At 31.6% G+C, this 16568-nt stretch overlaps 2 protein-coding genes across 5 annotated transcripts in view; one reads left to right on the top strand and one right to left on the bottom strand.

Annotated features, from left to right (window-relative positions):
- LOC130442436 (WW domain-containing oxidoreductase) overlaps positions 1–10216 on the top strand; it is a 136121-nt gene extending 125905 nt beyond the window's left edge. The window contains exon 7 of one of the 2 annotated variants that reach the window (XM_056776536.1): positions 9797–10216. The gene's annotated coding sequence lies outside the window, so the exon portion shown is untranslated. Of the gene's footprint in view, positions 1–488; positions 899–9796 lie in introns of those variants that run through there. The other variant, XM_056776540.1, reaches the window with a different exon arrangement.
- LOC130442435 (A disintegrin and metalloproteinase with thrombospondin motifs 9) overlaps positions 1–16568 on the bottom strand; it is a 213014-nt gene that overhangs the window by 116777 nt on the left and 79669 nt on the right. The gene's annotated exons all lie outside the window — the stretch shown is intronic.

Below are 16568 nucleotides of genomic sequence, written 5' to 3' on the forward strand. Positions count from 1 at the left end.
AAGAATCCGTATAAGGATATTTTATTTTTTTCTGTGAAATCATCATAACTGGTGATTAAGCTATTCGTTAAGGAAAAAAAATTACGTGAAGGCTATAGATATAATAAAACGTGATTTTGAAGATGTTTTTTTCAACAGTAAAACACAAGAGCTTTTCTTTTATCGGATAAATTTCTTTTTGTAACGAAATAATTTTGCCAATCAGTAATTTTACGAGAAAAACTGACATGACAAAATCGCGAGACCGAAGAACGAGTGATTTTGTTAAATTTTGAGTTAAAAGAGAAGCTTGATTGTTTTTTTGACAAGATAAATTAACGAACAAATATATGAATAAACAACAACAATAATTATCTATATTGATACAATTAAATTATTTAAATGAACAATTACTAAATACACAATTTTGGTTTGGTGTACTGATTTCAAAATTTTCTTCTCTGGTATTTACACGTGTAGAATATTAATTTTTATTTTTCTCATTCAAGGTTCGTAAGGAACTAAACGGTTACTCCTGCTTTGGCTAACTGGGAAATTGTACTAGAGTTAATTAATCCAAAACAACCCTTTTCACAGCGGCGCATCATTATCAATTACTTATCTATCACTATGAACTCTAACCTCATTAAGTTTATCATTACTATAAATTGTCTGTATTTCATATTTCTGTCAGTTTTATAGATTGTCAACTTTAACCCCTTTGAGGTATCATCTGTAATTATTTATCATTTAATTATTTTTAATGTGACTATAATGAACCATAAATATATTTATCTAATTTTATAATTAATAAATAAATAATAAAGAAGCCTCTAAAACTAATACTTCGTCCATTTAATTTGATATTCGTCTAGTACGCCAGTCAGATTAGTGTAACCAATTGTAATTTTAAATTGTTAAATCCTCAGTTTGCTAAATAAATTGTTTTTAAAAAGCAAGTTGGTGAATTGAGTTATTTAATATTATTATTATTAGTATTAATACCAAGTGGAACATTTTTGTACCAACCTTTAGAATTTTTGTTTTTCCAAAAGGAATTTGAAGTCAGATGTTATGTTTTCATTTCTATTTTGTAATAGTAATTTTAACATTGCAATGGGACAAATACCTTCATCCATTTCCTTTTTTGTTATCCATTTGCTGTCTGCTAATTTTTTCGACCCTTTGTCATCTTTAATAATATTTAATTGTATTCAAATTTTCTTGAGTTTCCATCTCGAGTTTTTTCTTCTTTAAAATGTTCAATTTTACAATTTGTAGCTTCTCCCCCCTCAAGCTAGTTCATAAGGAGCTATATGGAAGAATCTTTGTTGTAATACTTCTGGGTTGTCTATATTCCACATTTTTACCAATTTTATTATTTCTTTCTTGTTCAATGCAACAGAACTTACTTTTCTTTTCTCTGGAATCTCGCATCACGAGCTTCTTTAAAAGTTATGTCGTCAAAAGGATCAAATTTAATATTGTATTCATTGAAATATTTTTCTTGATTCATGTTCGCAGTTGAAATCCAAATTGATTTAACTGCATTACTCTTTATAATCTTCTCCATTACTCTTTTTATATTATAGGCCTAATCCTTTAATATATCTGATACTTTTTGTAAAGGAATTATTTTCGACATTTCGTAATTTCGTACTTGACAAAACTCCATAGATTGTCTCCAAATTGCTTTTTCTATATTTTTTGTTATCTGTTGAATCGAAACTTCCCTAAAACGACTCATGTTGTAATGTTTCAGTATCAATTATCAACAATACTTAAATAACTGACAGAGCAGACTTTTTTATCGCTGTCAAAATGACATATGTCATATTTAAATGACATATTTTATATAGGAGTTAATTTATCCGTGAAAATTCAAATAATTCAATACAAGGTATGATCAAAAAATATCTTAAATTATTTTCTTTAAAATAAAAATAGTAAGATCAATTAAAATTTGTATTAACCCCTTTGTTAACAATAATCATGAATTAGAGGTTAACACATATTTTTTTTAATTAATAAGAACTCACTTGTTATTTACTTACTACTGAATTTTATATGTAATATACGAGGACAGTTTGACAGAAAAGTAACTTTTTGTTATACTTATATCAAAACACCTTGTTTTTCATCTGTTTTTACAAAGATATAAAGGTGGCATTATCAAAACAACGCACAGAAAATGTTTCCCGATCCTCGATTTTTTTTCTTGCGCGTAATAAAAAAAAACCATCGAAATCAATTATAAGAAATAGTTATTTATGTAACAACTGTGTAAAGAAGTCCCTTCGCTGAATATGAATATCACATGTGTCGAAAAGGCATTTACACACGAGTTGCATACAATATTTTTTCTACTACCGAAAATTTTATCAAAATACAGAGGTTTTATGGTACTTTTAATCAATATTAGAACAAATTAACAAAACAATAAACGCATTTGTGTTATTATATTTGTTAACTCTTCTTTTCGGCAAGTATAATAAAAATAATGATCACTACATAAGTAGATATATAAAAAATGGAATGAGCGCGACTTGAACCTGGGACCTCTCGCATGTCAGCATCGTACTGTAGCCACTACGCTACGGAATTTCAAAAATCCGGATTGATTTGTTCGTATCCTAATTTTTACCTTCTGTATTTGACACTAGATGGCGACACCATACATAACGATAGCATAAAGAATATGTTTATAAAGTATTTATTCTTTTTATTATTATTATTTTATAAATGTGTTTTCGTGAAGTATTAACTGCGATTTTATTATATTTTATACATACCCCTCCTATACATTATTTTGTAATGCGATATGATTTCAAATTAGCGTGATAGATGGCGCCATCATAAATGCGTTCAAATGTTCGTATGATCTAAAATACGGCAAAATCCTTTCCCACCGATTCCGAATTTACGATGTTGTACTGTAATACATTTTTTACGCACTACTCCTTAAAGTATATTTCACTACTGTCAATGTCATTCAGGTTCTATTTTTTATTCTAGTTTTATTTTATGGGATTCCTCCTTATTATCACCATTTTAGTTTTGTGCTCGTTTTTGTGATTAGAGTTTACTCATCTTCCACTGTTATTACTTTGTCCTCTGCATTCAGTATCTCCGAAGTTATCTTACTTTTAATTTTATTCCTTCATCAAAGACTATAGTAAATAAGAATGGGCTTAGTATACAATATTAGAAAGTAATATGTATCTATATATGCACAAAATACATTTTTAGACGACGCCAACTGAAAGTTGTTCCTTCTGTATTCATTTACATACCGAAAGTTGCGTTTTGAGTGTTCCATGTAGTAAAAATGACAGCCAAACACTTTCGGGACGCTCTGGAGTAGACAACTTTAACTTCCTTAAATGTGACTCTAGTCACTTCAATGTTGACAGTTGACAGTTTCACTTCGATGATTTTGCATAACCTTAAAGTTTATACAGATGACTCAATAACAAACAAGATTGAAATTACTAACAGAATACTTTCTTCCACCACAAATACGAATCAATCAACAAATCACGAAATATCGAAATCACAAACACATCTACAGAGGTTCCATCATCATCTAGTAGAGATATACATATTCCATCTGCATCCAATCCCATAAATATTAATAATTGTCCTGGAGGCACAATCAACATTACTTTTAGCAAATAATTAATAAATTAATATTGACATTGCAAACATCATTGAGTACATTATATTATTCAATAAATGAAATGTTTATATTTTCTTTTTATTTATTTTTTTCCCTCAGTGTAATTGAAAAAGTTTTGGATCTTATGCGTCGTACAAAAAATGTTGTGTACGCCGCGGCTGAAATACTTTTTTGTTGAAAGTAGCACTTTCAGTCTTTGGTATACAAATAATTATTTCAACTTCATCATCTCCAACACTATTCGCATCATTTGTACCAAGATTTAAGCCAATTTTTTTTTAATACATTATACAATTGGCTATTTTCTTATTTTATTATCTTATTATCTTGTAGTGTAACTTTTATTTTATATCATAGAATTTATTTTAAGAGTTTTACGATAATGTTTATTCTAATATTTTAATCTGCTATAACAAAAAAAGTGAGATCAACAATAAAAAACAGTTTCAGCTACTGTGGGAAGAAGTAGGATTAAAATATTAAACTCGATCCCTGATAAACATAAAAGATTCTCCATATTCGTACTTAATACTATAAACGAAACTACTTCTGGTTTTGGGATTAAATTGTTATCTTTGTGGGATTAAAATGTTTCTTCAAGGATTCTAAGAAGTACGGTTGTTAAGTTTACAGCTTTTTATTGTTATGTATATGTTTTAAAGCTTCGAAATTAGGTCATGTTTCGTAATGTTTGAAAAGAGGTTGGGTTCACACAGATAGGGACCATATTTTATCTCATACATAATCTGCTTTACAAGAAAATAAAAATAATCCAATAGATTGTTCGGTATATTTTAGTATCTTTTCCCCATGTCTATGTCTTCATCTTTATGGCGATTATCTGTCTCTTTGCATGTTCTAAACTGTTCCGTGGAAATCACCGAACTAGTGATAAGGCCAGTGTTCCCAACTCTCAATAATTTATCTCACTAAAGCCCAAATCAGGGATAACCTCTAAAAAATTTTATTATTTATAAAATAAATGATTGAATATTTTTAAGCAAGTAACATCAAAAATAATAAAATATCATTAAGCAAATAATAAATTTCACACAAAAATGAATAATTTCTTTCGGCAACTTCATTTATTCAAATTTTTTATATCTCGAAATTCTCGAAAACAAATCATTTTCTTCAGATTCTGATTGACATAAATAATTTCAACATTTATGCGGATGGTTGAAATGTTGACTAACATTCCAATCGATACACAACTTATTACCTTAATCCCCATAAACATCCCATCTCACATTTGTCCCCCTAAAGTTGAGAGCCCTGATAAAGGTATAATTGGCTCGCCTGGTAGCCGCGACTAACGTCTGCGTTCAGGTATTAACGACTGCTTTAATAGCTTGTGTACAACTTCTGCTCTCACTGGAGCGTTTCGGTTACAGATACCAGCGCCCCAGTAGCAGCGTTTACGACTCGACTGTTAAGTAGACAAACCAAGACGTGCTGATGTGCGTCTTTTGTAACAAGACCCATTGAATTGGTCAAATTACAAAGGAAAAAATTTTTTTCGTCTTCTTGCAAACGATTAATAAGTAATTTAAAATATCATTCTTCAATATTGAGAATTATTAAAGCCTGGCCGCGTCTGACGTTGCGACCAGGCGCACCACTTTAACATAACAAAACAAAACCATAGAAAGATTCATGAACATTTTTTATTTATTTTTTACGTTATTTTTGCTTTTAATTGAATAATAAGATTTTTGGGAACAAAGTTTATCGCAAAATATATTTTCCAATACAAATCCATCCCACGTAATATCGCAAATTAAATATTTAAAAACTCATTTACTGTTACTATATTATGACTAAGTGGAATCTTTTTTTTTCTCTTGATTGATATTTGATAGGCGGATTTATAGTAGAAATTTGATAGGGAAAATGTGAATAACCTTTTATAAAAATATGGTATAAACAACTGTTCTAAGTCGATGAATCAAATCGTCTGGGTGTTCAGTGACACTGACAACTTTTTTGTTAAGAATTAATTTGCAAAGCAGATCATAGGAAGTATAAAGAGTGTCTCATAAATAATGTCAGTTTACAATAGTCAATCTGTTTATTGAGTATTCATACAAAACAGAAATAATCGCAGTAGCTCATCGGATTCTATGGCTTCAACTTTTGGCAAGCTCTCTGAGATCTTGGTAAAATCATTTTCTGGGCTTAGATGTCGCACTTCATTTTGAACATTCCCTTTGACTTCATATTTCTCCCATCCAAGAATTTCGTCATAGTAATCTGACGAAATGCTGGATGGAATGCTGGGCGGAATACCACCGAAGTCTTCGATTTTCTTAACAGTAATTTCAAGTAATTTCGCATAATTTTCGCAGTATGTGGTATATACCTCGACATTAGTCAATATTTTATTATAACCGCTTTAGTAACATCGTATTCTCAATGTCTGTTCTGAACATTGACTTTGATGTTTCGTTTCTACAGTCACAATTATAGTTGTCCAGTATTGGGTGGTAATTAATTTTTAAGTAGGAAGTAATTCTTACAATACTTTTTATTTATAAGGCAAAAATGTGCATGTTGTTGTTGAAAGTCCTTCGATCCTTATAAGACTTTCCTTAAATATTTCACAAATTCTAATCACTTTCAATTTTTTATAACTTCTTTTGTTTCATGGAAAGTTGATTGTTTGCAGTTTTTGTTACTCGAGGGCCGTTTTTATTCAACCTCCGATAGGCTGTAAATAAAAGACAAGTTAATTTAAAACAATAATTTTATTACCAAAAGATTGGTACACCTACTGGTTACTTTCCGACGTAATCACCGAAGAGATTCAGACATTTGTCATTTCTATCGACAAGCTTTTCAATACCCTCTACAAAGAAACTTGCCGCCAATGAACAGACCTTGAAACTTCTGGGAATTCCGTAGACAAAGCAGTAATGATGAATCTGCGGTTTTCAACTCGTTATCCAAATCATTTGAACCGACAGATTCGCGTCCTTGGCTCCCTTCATCGGGCACATCCTCACGACCATCGACACCATTCACGCACAACATCATCACTCATGAAGTTTTTCCCATGCACACGATTCGTTCTCCGATGGATTTCTGCAGCACTAATGCCTTCAGACTGTAGAAAACGAATCACACTTCGCAATTCACACTTAGCGGGGGCATCAATAATGGCGGACATGTTTACGTGGCAGTAGCACAACGCCGACTGACGGCTGAATGTCGACAATGGCGGAGTGTGTTGCGCGAGAGCTTCGCAGTCTCCATAACACTCTTTTGTTTATAAATCAAATATATTTCAAGTATTTTGTTGAGTTTGTATCTGCAAGTTTTTGAGGTTAAGTTCATACCTGGACAATTAACTTGCCATGGTTAGGAAAAAAACATATTTTCCAATAATGTAAAAGGAATAAGATGATATCAACCATAAAAATGAGATTTATGACTATTTAATACATTAAGGGCCAATAAAATGCTTTTAAATACATGTTTTAACGTTTTTTTAGTTGCTTTGGTTATTCGTATTAACGTAGCTATAAAAACAGAACTATAATTAAGAGTTTTGGTGTACTGTAGACTAATAGTGTATTAAATATGACTATCTCTACTGGTTCACGAATTTAATAAGAGCTCTCTGTAAAAGATCATAAAACCAACTCTGAGTTTTGCAAAAAAATCTCGTGCAAGTACTTTAATTTATATGAGATCGTAAATCTCAAGAATAAAAAACTATTTGTGGTACTTGAAGTACCTAGAGGTGGGTGACCTATGTAGCAAACAAACATTCTTCTACCTTTTCAGGATGAAAGGAATAAATCATTTGTATTAAACTGAAATAGTCTGTTATATATTTTATCTCAGAGTAATTTACAACAAGTTGCGTGCAACTTAACATTTACACCTAATTGTTTGAACACATAGTATTGTATTGCTACTAAGTAGGTAGTGTTTGCTATAAATAGATATACTACTATAGTCGTTAAGAAAATGCAGTACAAACATTATTTATCGGTTATTTTTAAAACAATACAACGAAATTGTAATGAAACATAAAGATAATAGTAGAAATGTGTAGATGTATTTTTATCTATACGTCGAAATGTCTTTTCGAATTTATCGAAATTCATCTGCTTATTTCTGAGCTACAAATTTATTATATAATTCATAAGCTAGAACAAAAAATTGTTATTTCTTAATATCTGTTAACTGTTGAATCCAAAATACTTGGAATACTGAAAATTAAATGAAGTCCTAATATAAAATATTGACACAAAACAACTTATAAAGGAATTTAATAAAAACGAACGTTAAGATAACTGCTACTAAGATGGTCTCTAAAGTACTTTACCTGACTGAAAGATGGCGGTAGTTGCTTGTAAAACACCACTGAATTAAAAAGTACATAATCTATACAGCAAATATTTGAAGATTGAAGACGCCGTGTTGTTTAGTATTTGATTGGCAGCTATCACTAATGAACGTTTTATTTGAAAGGCATTAGCCCAAATAATATAAAAGATGAACTATTCTCTACTCTAGGTGAGACCGCTCCTTCGTTATCAACAGTAGAATATTGGATAGCAGAGTTTAAGCAAGGCCGTACGACCTGCGGGGACCAGCATCGCAGTGGTCGACCAAATGAGGTGACGAATCCAGAAATGTTGAAGAAAGTCTACAAAGTGGTACTGGATCATCGTTGACTGAAAGTATAGACATATTAGGTATTCCAAAAAGTGCGCTACAACGCATATTAATTGAAAATTTGGACATGAGAAAACTGTGCTCAAGATGGATGTTGCGTTTTTTCACTATTTAATAAAAACAGCATCGTGAAGTGTTTGGCAATGTTTCACAGAAATTCGAATTTTTGCACCGTTTCATAACCATGGAGATGAAACTTGGGTCCATCACTTCACACCGGAAACAAAAGAACAATCGAAACAATGAACTGAAAAGAGAGAACCGGCTCGAAAGATGGCAAAATCCGTTCCATCTGCAGACAAGGTCATGGCGTCGGTTTTTTTGAAATAATTTTCATTGACTATTATAAAAAAGGAAACGCTATCAATAGCGATTATTATACTTATTACAACGTTTGAGCGAAGAAATTAACGAAAAACAGCCGCATTTGGTTAATAAGAAAATGTTGTTTTATCAAGACAATGCATCAGCTCACACATCCGTTATTGCAATGGCCAACATTAATTAATTAAAGTTTGAATTACACTCTATTTGCCAGATTTAGCCACCTCAGATTATTTTCTATTCCCGAATTCAGCGGTTAAAGATTTTCAAACAATAAAAGGATATAGATCTCATTAAACATCGCTGGGAAAAATATTTGAGGCTAAAAGGAGATTACGTTAAAAAATTTTCGTGTTTTCTTTATTGGACCAGGTACTTCTGGGACCGTCCTCGTAAGTCAACAAAGATGCTTAAGCCGGATCTCTTTCACCCTCATAAGTAAATGAAGATGAAGATGAATAAAGAATCCACTCTTTCTTTCTTTCTATTTATTGAATACTTTTTTAATTTTTTAGATAGACGTAATATTTATATATAATTTCGGAATGGAACCATTCTCTATATATTTCTTCGATTCCTCTCGGGTGTAGAATAGAATTTTCTGCAACTACTGGATCTATTTCTTAACCATCCTCTTTCTACGCTTTGAAACGGACTATAAACAATCGTGATATGTGTGCTATGTAAGAAACTAATCAATTAGATATGAAATAATGGCCGTAAAACATACACTAATTTCCTACTACTTGTCTAATTCCATCTACAAGAAAAAATTTACTAGAACAAATCCAATATCCACATTCGTTAACGTAAACTAATGAACTTTGACAAGTCGCTTTCCCTTTATTTCAACATAGACAATATATTGCAGTATTATGTAAAGTAACATGTACTAGTTTGATAAGAAAGATCTCAAATACCAATGTTTGAAATATAGTCTAAAACATCGAGGATTATTCAACAGAAAAAATCCAAATACTTGGGTAACGTTTTTATTTTTGTGGCTAAGCTGGTTATTAAAGAGAATTGACCTGTCAGACCTATTCTAAACTGTAAGTAGATTTTCGCGCATTCAAACATCTTCTATTTATTAACAAAGCCTTTTCTATAGACATATTTTTTTAGTTTCCAGAATCATGGATATAGCCCGAGCTGATGTCTTGACAAGAGAAGCCTGAAGCGTACGAAACGTTGCAAAAACGCTTGGGGTTACGAAGACCCTCAGACTAACCCCTTCAAGTCAGACAATTGGACTCCAGATTTTAATTATTTGTCTTGAAATTGATTAACATGATGCAAAAACTAGGTAGGGGTAGCGAAATCTACTATTCACGGCATTACTGGACGGATGGCAACTACGATCGGGTTGACAGTGGATTACCAAGGACAGTGACAATAGACAATAGACTTACCACGCTGTCAATATTGAGATACCAACATTTACCAGCATCTGAGGTTCGGAAAAAACTTGAAGCTCCGATACAGTATGGAGAAAACTGAGGTAGCATGGAACTGTATCACCCAGACATGACTCCAACTTCTGGAAAGGTTATGCAGAGCGATTTTTATTCACGGATGAGTCTAGATTCGATCTAAACCACTAAGACGATAGAGACAGAGTGTGTAGATGACTAGAAGACCGATTCTCTCAATGTACTTTTTCCGAATCACGTCTTTTCGAAAGGAAATGATTATGGTTTGGGTTGGAATTCATATCCACGCTTGGGCTGAACTGACTACTTGCTTGGAGGTACATCGACGAAGTCCTTCCCATTTACTGGTGACTAATTCATTTTGTTGCAGGATATGCTCGTCCACATATCGCAAGAACTGTTATCGAATACGATATGAATGACATAGAGAGATTAAATTCTTATTTGTCTTATACTTTAACGTATTACAGTATTTATTTAACTTCAATTGATGTTTGTATAAATAAATTTTTTTATCTGTCAATTGCTGTTTAAAACGGAAAACACTTTCCATTAATTTGTAAAAATCAAAACACCTGGATGCGCAATTACGTAATAAATTACAGTCTATTAGTAACTATGAGTTTTAAAAACAAACTATGTACTCCTATTGGATAATTGATTGATTTTATTAAATTTTATTTAGTCTATGTTTAAAATAGAAAGTTAAATTTTTTAAGGTTTTTCGCAAACATCCCTGTTACCAGATTAAATTATTTTTTATTATCCCGAATCGGATCGTCGAAGTTTCTTTAGGCTAGTTAGTTCTGTTCTATCTTTGTCTCAAATATTGGACAGTGTTCAGTTTCTTTTAAATCCAAACTGTGAATCAATAGAAAGCGTAAACTTGAATGAGTTGCGTCGTCTAATGGAAAAATTTAAAAAGACAATGATTCATGTATAAAGGTCAACTCATAAACTTGTACGCTCGCGTTAGCGCCCTCATTCGCGTTCAGCATAAATTAAACAGATTACGAAGTGTGATTTATAAACGCAAACGCCCGCGATAGCGTTCAAACGCCAAGGAGAGCGTCAGCGCTAGTGCGAACGGAAAATTTTATAAATCCAGCTTTAGACGATAAGCGAGTTTGTGCTCGGTGTGAATATATAAATAAACATTGAAGGTATTTAAGTACGTATCGTAGAAGTTGAGCATTTCCTGAACTCAAGGTTTTGAGATCGTGACAGATAGCTAAGCAATGAAGAAAGTGTGTGCGAATTTGGTGCTTCGAGTGTTGTCAGAGGAGCAAAAGGACAACCTGAAAGTGATCTGTCAAGATCTTCTTGACCCCACCAGACATTTTTTATACCCAGGAATAAAATCAATGTCAAAGGGGAAGTCCAACATTCCGTGATGTGGGAGCTGAACAGCATTCCAATTCAGACGGTTTTGAGGGGTACGAAAACCGTAAAACTCGGTGGCGGTAGTGTGTAGATGCGGAAGAATGCTACTTTGTACAATTCTATTCTTTTGTACTATTTTCGTGAATGAATAGATATTTGAAAAAATAAGACCAAATACTTTCAGAATAGATCTTGTATTATCACAGTATTATCTCAAATTGCGATACATTTTTGTTAACATATTTGGATATCATGTATTAAAAAAAATCTCAGTTCGTCTCTGGCGTTTTATAATAATAACTTTTCAATTGTCGAAAATGACTCATAGGTCACTTAAAACCAACGCTCATTCTCTTTACGCCGCTAAACATTGATCGCGATCTCGCTAATCAATTTGTTGTTGACTCTAATTGGACAATGGAGTGACTTATATATCAACTATGATCAAGAGAACGTTACACTTTGACAATGAATCTGTTTACAATATTTTTTATATCGAATAAATATATTTGTTTCATAGATTTATTTTTGACGTGTAAACCAATGTATTCCAAATATGGATGCTAGAAAAAAGGAGGAAAGTTGAAAATGTGTAGCAGTATACGATAAATTACAGTTCAAAAACCTTCCAGTACGACGCTGGTTGTAGACAAAGAGTATGGTATGAATGAAGCAATTGTAGATAAATTGAGGTATGCAGAGATTATAAAAATGTAACCTAAAATAATTACTATGAGAAAATGTGCACGTAGAGTGATTTTTTTTGATATTTTCTCTATTGAATTGAGACATTTGCTTTTTGGTATACCAATGATTTCGTCGGAAAATTGAATAATCTGGAAAAAGTCGCCTGGAAATGTTTTGTAAATATTTATTTTTATATAATTTCAAACAAAGCTTTGGGATACATAACCTGCACTCTCATCTGGATTTCTTTCCCGAGAATTTGGATACATTGAGTGACGATCGAGGCAAAAGATTTCATCAGGATATTTCCTGAGAAAAGCGCTATCGAGGGAAAGTCCAGATTACTTTTGAAGACTTGGAAGGGACCTACCAGCACCAGCTATGTATTGTACATTAAAGAATATTTTTTGTAATTCTTTTACTTTTTACAAAAATATATGTCTTGATATCACAAAGATGAGTCAATTTTTTCCATCGATATATTATTGTTTGGTGGTACAATCAAAATTTGGTATAATTTTCTCCTGTGAAAAGTTTAAATTTTGCGTTTCTTTTAAAATTTACGGGCGATCTGAAATCGAGAAGTGAAAGGGGGACTATATGTTTACTATTAGTTGGTAGTGATGAATTAGTATTCTGTATTTTGTACGATTAAATTTTATAAAAAACCAACTAGGTACACAAGGTATTAAAATAAAGACGATTTATCAAAAAAAAAACATATGAAAAGGACTAGAAAATTGAGAAATAAATTTTTAACTTGATTTGAATATTTCATAGTACAAGGCTAAAAAGCTAAGGAGGAAAATCTGTCAATATGAAAAGTGCCCTTCGAAATGGGTAGGGCCACATTATCGTCATAGACTAGGGTCGATAATTTTTGAAACCAAAAAACTAATAGTAAGATGAAACCCATTGTAAAAGAAGGTAAATAAGATAACAATAAAAGGAAAAATAATTTACTGGCGATCTGAGCTCGGGAAGCGAAAGGAGGTCAGTTTTTAAGGGTTAAAAACATTTAATTCGATTTCTGGAAAAACTACAAGTCCTATGAAGAAAATTCAAATAGCAAAGTTGTCTACGACTTTTGTATTTACACTTTTTTCACATAACTCAACTCAACACTCAAAATTTACGTGAGAAATTTAATAAATCGAGTTTTTGGTTTTTTTATTTTCATCTTTTAAAAAAAACATTTTTTTTTGTCGAAATTTTGTTAAAAGTTACCTTTTTATGTCCCATATACAATGTTTTTGTTTGATTTGAAATATTATTTTGATATATCGAAAAAGCACCCTAATTTTCGACCGTCAAAATATCAACTTTTTTAAAAAGTTATAGAGACTTTGTTTCGTTGAAATTACTATTTTCTGATGGTGTGAAAAATATTACCATGGCCATGGAAAACTTTCTGAGAAAAAGCAAAAAATAAGACAAGAAAATTCGCAACCAAAATTTCTATTTTAATCATGACGTACAATTTTTAGATATTTATTAATTTTAAACTCTAATTACTTATGTTTATCAATGTAACATGGAATCTCACATTTTTCGTGTAATTAGAGTGGAAAATTTTAATAAATGATTAAAAATTGTACGTAATGATTAAAATAGAAATTTCGGATGCGAGTTTTTAGTCTTTCTGAGAAAATTTACCCTAGTGGTTGTAAAAATTTTTTACACCATCAGGAAGTAGAGATTTCAACGAACAAAAATCTCACCGACTTTTTAAAATAAGCTGATATTTTGAAGGAAAAATTTTCGTTCGAAAATTAGAGAGCTTTTCGATATCATGACAAATTAATATTTCAAATTCAGTGTAGAAAGTAACTTTTCACAACATTTCGTGAAAAAAGAAATTTTTTTCGTAAAATATGTAAATAAAAAAATCAAAAACGAATTTTTTTAATTTCTCACATAAATTTTGAGGTTTTGGAAAAAAAGTTTGAATACAAAAGTTGTAGATCTTATTACCTACAAATTTGCTATTTGACTTTTTTCCATAGGACTTGTAGTTTTGCCAGTAATAGAGATAAACCGTTTTTTATCCTTAAAAACTCACCCCCTTTCACTTCCAGACCTCAGATCAATCGTAAATTATTTTTCTCTTTATTGTTATCCTATTTACCTTCTTTTACATCTTACTATTAGTTTTTTGGTTTCAAAAATTATCGACCCTAGTCTATGACGATAATGTGGCCCTACGCATTTTGAAGGGCATTTTTCAGATTCACAGATTTTCCTCTTTAGCTTTTGAGCCTTGTACTATAAAATATTCAAATCAAGTTAAAATATATTTCTTCAACTTTCTATTTCTTAGTCCTTTTCGTATATATATTTTGATAAATCGTCCTGATTTTAATATCTTGTATACCTAGTTGGTTTTTTATAAAATATAATATATAAACAGATAGTGCAGATCAATGTGCTCAAATTTGGTGAAGACGTATCTCAAAAAACATTTGTAATAATGATACACATCATGAGTACCATTTATCCGCCTACTATCTTCAGACCACGTAAGATGCTGCTTTGGACATTATACATGCCCATTATTGCATAAAATGCGTGGTCAGACTGTTAAGGTTAAAAAACAAATTGAGGAGTGTGAAGTATTTTGCAATTACAAACCCACTTACTATCTAAGAAGATAATTTCGACAGAGAAAGTAAATATCTATAGTTTATAGTGTAAATATAGTAAATACACCATTTGAAAAAGTTATATAAGTTACAAAATTATCGAAAATCAGTCTTATTTCTAAAATCAAATGAAATATAGGAGAAATTTCTATGCAATCCTTACTAGTGTTGAGCATAAATTATAAACAAATCTGCACAAACTTCTCTCTATGATTGTATCGATGTAGAAATATGAAATCGAACATACGAGGATGGTCCCAGATGTACCAGGGCTGACCCAGAGTTGACAGTAGTTGCTTGAAAAATTCCATTGTATTAGAAAGTACACAATATATACAACATATAATTCAAATTTGAAGACGCCACGTTGTTTAGTGGCAACCATCAATAGTGAATTTGTAAACATGCAAAAAATTAGTCATCGTTATTTGATACAATACTTTTATTTGAAAGAATTAGCCCAACCAATATAGAAGCTGAACTAGATTCTACTCTGTGTGAGCCCGACTGGAAGTGCACTAGATTGCACACATAGTAAGCAGTTCAAAAAGTGCGGTACATCGCGTATTAATTTAAAATTTGGAAATGAAAAAGCTGCGCGCAAGATGGGTGCCGCGTTTGCTTACAATGGAACAAAGACAACGGTCGTGAAGAGGTGACGAACATGAAATGAAAAGTATCAACGGCGAGTATTATGCGAACTTATGGCAAGGTTTAATCGAAGAAATCAAATCGCATTTGGCTAAGAAGAAAGTGTTGTTTCGTCAAGACAATGCACCAGCTCACACATCCGTTATTGCAATAGCCAAAATTAATAAATTAAAGTTTCAATTGCTACGTAATGCACCCTATCCGCCAGATTTAGTCCCCGCGGATTATTATCAGTGAATGGGTATTTTGAGGAGCTTCACGATTATTATTATAAAAAGGGTAAAAAATTTACGAAAATGGTACCGCGACAACATTACTAGTATCAGAAATTGCTAGATTAGATAGAATGAGTTCGTTGGAAAATGTATGAAGTTGTACTGAAAAATTCTTTTTTATTCCCAAATCCTTTTGATTTCAGGTCTCTTCTGACTGAAAATTAGTCTTTAAATCAGGTAAATAGTGACGTTTTGACCTATTTCGGCCTTCAACGAACTATAACTTTATTATTACAATTTGCTTAGTCATATAATTCAATACATCACCAACTACAGCCTGGGTTCAGGTATATAACCTATAAGTTGATTGCGGATCTTAACCCAGAACGAGATTTAGATCACAGACCCTCTGATTTTTATTACTTTTTGCGTTAAATCCTCCACGATATTTATTTAGTTGTATAATACATTCTAGCTGTTTAATAATTGTTATTGAGCAGGATTTTGCACTAAATTTTAATACTAATAAGCTGTTTTTATGCTAAAATGATGAAAAGTATAAAAACCGCAAACCTGAGTACCCTATCAATGGCACTGCTCATGGGAATTAATAGTAGACATCCATTTTTAAGTTTAAATAACCTTGGACAAATTAAATAATCCTTTATTTGATTGTATTTACCCACCGGTCTAACAGGGTAGAAAGGATCATCTCATGACCCGATCAACTCGATCAGAACAACAATTAACGTGATTCCGGTCAATTTCCGAACATTCAGATAATGATCGTGTTAATTCGATCATAATTTTCGAAAAGTCCTTATATAAAACATGTTCAAAAAGTGCGCTGCAGATACTGCTAATAAATTTTCATCTTACATATTTA

This window comes from Diorhabda sublineata, chromosome 4 (assembly GCF_026230105.1).
Source record: "Diorhabda sublineata isolate icDioSubl1.1 chromosome 4, icDioSubl1.1, whole genome shotgun sequence".
Classification (NCBI taxonomy): domain Eukaryota; kingdom Metazoa; phylum Arthropoda; class Insecta; order Coleoptera; family Chrysomelidae; genus Diorhabda; species Diorhabda sublineata.